This window comes from Bos indicus x Bos taurus, chromosome 18, assembly GCF_003369695.1.
Source record: "Bos indicus x Bos taurus breed Angus x Brahman F1 hybrid chromosome 18, Bos_hybrid_MaternalHap_v2.0, whole genome shotgun sequence".
Lineage (NCBI taxonomy): Eukaryota > Metazoa > Chordata > Mammalia > Artiodactyla > Bovidae > Bos > Bos indicus x Bos taurus.
In genome coordinates this window covers 5,517,689-5,522,367 of record NC_040093.1, presented here as the reverse complement: position 1 = coordinate 5,522,367, position 4,679 = coordinate 5,517,689, and the positions used below count along the sequence as shown (strand labels likewise).

At 40.9% G+C, this 4,679-nt stretch overlaps 1 protein-coding gene across 1 annotated transcript in view; it reads right to left on the bottom strand.

Moving 5' to 3' along the window:
* Positions 1–3,536: 3,536 nt before the first annotated feature.
* LOC113876051 (zinc finger protein 420-like) overlaps positions 3,537–4,679 on the bottom strand; it is a 14,519-nt gene continuing 13,376 nt past the window's right edge. The window contains exon 5 of the mRNA XM_027514865.1: positions 3,537–4,679. This exon is cut by the window's right edge and continues 3,608 nt beyond it. The gene's annotated coding sequence lies outside the window, so the exon portion shown is untranslated.

Sequence of the window (4,679 nt, the reverse complement as noted above, 5' to 3'; positions counted from 1 at the left end):
AGAAGTTTCTGTAACTGGAAAGAATACTAAAGGCAAGAAAAGTTTTAGCCACTCAGTCATGTCCCATTCTTAGTGACCCCATGGACTCTAACTTGCCAGATTCCTCTGTCCAAGAAATTCCCAAGCAGGAATACTGGAACGGGTAGTCATTCCGTTCCACAGAAGTTCTTCAGAAAAACAAAGCAAAAAGAAAAGAAGAAGAAGAAAAAATTGATCAAGTCATGTTAATATTTTCATACACACAATTCAGTTCAGTTGCTCAGTCGTATCCCTCTTTTTGCGATCCCATGACCAGAAGCCAGGCCTCCTGGTCCATCACCAACTCCCGGAGCCTACTCAAACTCATCTCCACGGAGTACAGACATACACTCAAATGGGGCTATATGCTCATTTAGGGGGAAGAGAGACATTTTCATGTCACTAAACTCAGGTAATTTTGAATGTAGTAATATGTACATAATGTTAGAGGACGATATTCTTTACTTGCAGTGAGCTGTATTTTAAATTTTAATACAGTTGAGCATAGATTAGGACTAATACGATTCTTGTAAACATTTTGGAAAATACAAAACTGTGAAAAGACTCTGTGATGTGAGCATGGAGTGTACTGGAAAAGATCAGACCTGGGCTTGGGATGAAAACCGCCATTCCCCAAACCCAGCATCTCTGCTAAACACACATGAGTGTTCATTTTCCAAAGCAGAAAGAAGGTAAGAAGAAGAATAACTTCGTTAATTGTGATAGTTTAGGCACACATGAGTGTTCATTTTCCAAAGCAGAAAGAAGGTAACGAAGAATTACTTCGTTAATTGTGATAGTTTAGGCACATCCCTCATTTTTCTTTCCAAGACACTTGTTCAAGTCAAGTGGAAGAAAACAAATTCACAGCATGGGAATCTCACAGAAACACTTAAACCAGTGAACATGAGTCATGGGGTAGAAGTACAGGGAGGTGGTAAAAAGACTGTGTCTGTGATTTGAGCCTGGAGTGTTCTGGAAACATCACACCTGGGCTTGAGTGATCAATTCCCCTACCCCGAAAACCCACTATCTATAATCAACACAATGAGTGTTCATTCTCAGAAGCAAAGAGAAACCAAGAAGATGGGGAGTTTCTCCATTAACTATGAGCATTTCCACACATTCATTCTTCCTTTTTTCCACAACCTTGTTTAAAGAGAGAGAGAGAAGTATGAACTTCATAGTCTCATGATGTCAGAGTGATGTCTCTAGAACCAGTGGACATCAGATGTCACGGTGTAAATGAATCACATGAAAGATGCACAATCACTGCCTGGGCATTCTGGAATTAACAATGAAATTATAACTTGAATCTAACATTTAAAACTGTCAATTTTATGCAAATTTTATTTCACATATACTTCCCCTGTTTAGTATCCTAATAATGCATTTAAGTAGTAAGACTCAGCAATGCAAAGGACAGCATCTCCTAGTTTTCTTTTTATTTCTGAAAATTTCCTGAAAAACTGTGGACCTCTGAGTTGAGTCACTGGGCTTCCCAGCTGGCTCAGTGGTAAAGAATCTGCCTGCCAATGCTGGAGATGTAGTTTCAGTCTCAGGGTGGAGAGAAACCCCAGGATGAGGAAATGGGATCCCACTGCAAAATTCTTGCCTGGAAAATCCCATGGACAGAAGAGAGTTGGTTCTTTGTATAATGGCATTTTCAAACTCTGTTTTAAATATCTATATTGCACCCAGGTGCTAAGTCATCACTGCATTTCGCAACGTCCCTAAAATCCCAACACCAAACCACATCCCAGTGGGAGTGAGGATAGGAGTGACTCCCCATGCTGATCTCTCACAAAAATAATAGTTTCAACAGTTGAAAGTCGCTGATTCACGTTGAGAATTCATCATGTTCCATAGAAAGCGAGGATGCAGACAATGGAGCAAAGGCTCTGGGACACAAGGAAGTCTAATGGGCTGGTCTTCACTATGATAAGAAGAAATGGGACGAAATAAGGTGATGAGATACCCGGGAAGAAAAACTAGGAGCAGAAACCTAAAGGCTTGCAGATTCTCATTTGGGCACTTCAGGAAGAAAAGCAGATGCAGCCCCAGACCCAGGACAGGATATTTACCTGAGAAGTTGCCATTTCCTCCTCTTCTTCCTCCTGCTCTGTCTTTTCTAGGGATATTATGCTGCCAACGCACTTCTGAGGTTTGAGAAAATACCGTTGAGGGCATCACAACAGCTCTTTAACCTGCAACCAATGCTCCTACAGACAGAAGGGCTTTGAAAAGCTGAGAAGACCGACCTCTCCTGTCCTCTGTCTCAGGAGAGATTTGGGAACAATAAATTCCTACCTGGAGACCAGCCTGTGAACTTATTTCTTGATTGTTCTCTCCCCATAGAGAGCTCCTAAAACTCTGCTCTCACAGGTGATGTGAGCTGACTGACTTTCTCTGTCCAAATCCAGCTAAACCAACCCTGTTGCCTCTCCATGGACGAAGCCAGGGCTCAGCTCTCACAGATGGATCAGGAGGCACTTCCTTAACCCGGGCCTCTGCTTAGAATGCCCTGGAGTACTTCCTAGACACCACAGTGATGCTCCCACAGGACCAACATAGAACTCTGTTGGGAGGGCATCATTGAGGTCAGTTCCTGACACTGGTCATGTGATCCTGATGGGAAACCAGATGGAAACCACTTGCCTAAAGATTCTTTCTGAACCATTTCAATGAATACAAATCCCTGGTGGTCAGGTCCCCACTCCAAGAAGTTATCAATCTGCAGGTCTACAGTGCGGCCGTTAATGGAGTCATCAGCAAGTCCCATTTTTTTCTGATGTTTCTTCTCTCAAACCATCGTTCAGGAGTCCTGAGCTCAAAGCCTCACACTCACCACACCTAAGACCTCTCTGTAGGGGAGGATTTCCGGCAGGGATTTCTGAGAGAGGTCAAAGCTAGAATCAGCCAGAGAAAACACCAGTTCTTGCAGTTTAGCCTGTAGAAGTTATGCTGGGTGAGGTGCTCTGGGCTCCCTAGGGTGAGTGGGAATTAATCCATTCAAACCAAAACAACAAATCAGGTGGGCACTGTGAGGGTGTCATGAAGGGGGGCTTGTAAAGTAGACCCTGGGGTTCAGCAAGACTGTTGATCTCAAGGAAGGTGGTCATATAGAGAGCAGGTGCTCACAGGACTGGCTTTTGAGTTCAAGAAACCACAGGCTGCCTGCTGCCCAGACAGATGCTGAGGCAGCAACAGCATGGACCAGTTTAGGGAAATTGTCAACAATACTCGTTTTTTGATATAAGGATATGAGATTTGTGACTTTTACAGCTTACCAAACAAAGCCTAGGAAGCACTTAGGAAGCATGGTATACACTAATTCCACGCCTCTTCCAGGAAGACTTTCTAATACGTTTCTGGGTTATCACAGAAGCTGTCTTCATTTCAACATTGTCAAGTAATAATCATGACTTGTGTGTTGCTATTGTAAAGATACATCAATATTGCAGTGAACTCTCATTGTGTTTTTCTTACAAATCAACGATATTACTATTGAAACTTTAGAACCAACTTCTATCTTACTTTAATACATGGAAAGATTAAATGATCACTTACATAATGGCAACTTCCAGATATTTAACATCAATGCTAAAAACCTCCATTTAGATGGTCATTTTCCATTTTACATTATGGTATCCTTCATCTTCTAATGGAGGATAGATAGAAATGGTTGCAACACAATATAAAAAGGCTAATCTTTAATAAACCATAAAAAATCTACGTTTCCAAACACAGTAGAAAGCTTAGTATGGATTGAGTGTTGAATTACATTCACGTCAAAGAATCTCAAATCATGTCATTATAAACGAGCATACAAATAGCAATCCACTCGAGTACTATTGCCTGGAAAATCCCATAGACACAGGAGCCTGGTAGGCTACAGTCTATGGGGTTTCAAAGTTGGACACGACTGAGTGACTTTACTTTCACTTTCATACATACATTGCTAAGAATTGTAACTTTCTAACCATCAACCTTCATCTCACAATTCATGGTAATACGTCCATTTCCTGTGTATTTTAACTATGGAGTACTACCTACAGTCATTGTACTTCATAGAAACTTCTGAAAACAAGATTGATGAAATGCCTTCTATTATGCAATCTCTGATATTTATTTCCATTTAACTTTTGATTAAATACTTTTCTACATATTGGTTACATCATTTCCATTGTTTTTTTTTTTTTTTTTTTCTATAAACTCTTGTGTTTTCTGATGCATGTTTAGGGCAAACCTCTTCCATCATTTGTTCCATTACTCGAGTTTCTCTCCAGTGTGTGTTCTCAGATGTTTAGTGAGATAAGCACTTCGACTAAAGGCTTTGCCACATTGAGTACATTCATAAGGTCGCTCTCCAGTATGCATTCGCCGATGTTGAGTAAGAGCAAAGTTGTAACCAAAGACTTTGCCATATTCAGTACATTTATATAGTCTCTCTCCAGTATGCATACGCCGATGTTCAGTAAGATTATAACGTGTAATAAAGGCCTTGCGACATTCTGTACATTTATAACGTCTATCCCCAGTATGAATTCGGTGATGTTGAGTAAGGGCCGAACTCCTAATGAAGGCTTTGCCACATTCTTTACATTTGTATGGTTTTTCCCCCAATGGATTCGATGATGTTGAGTAAGAACTGAGCAATG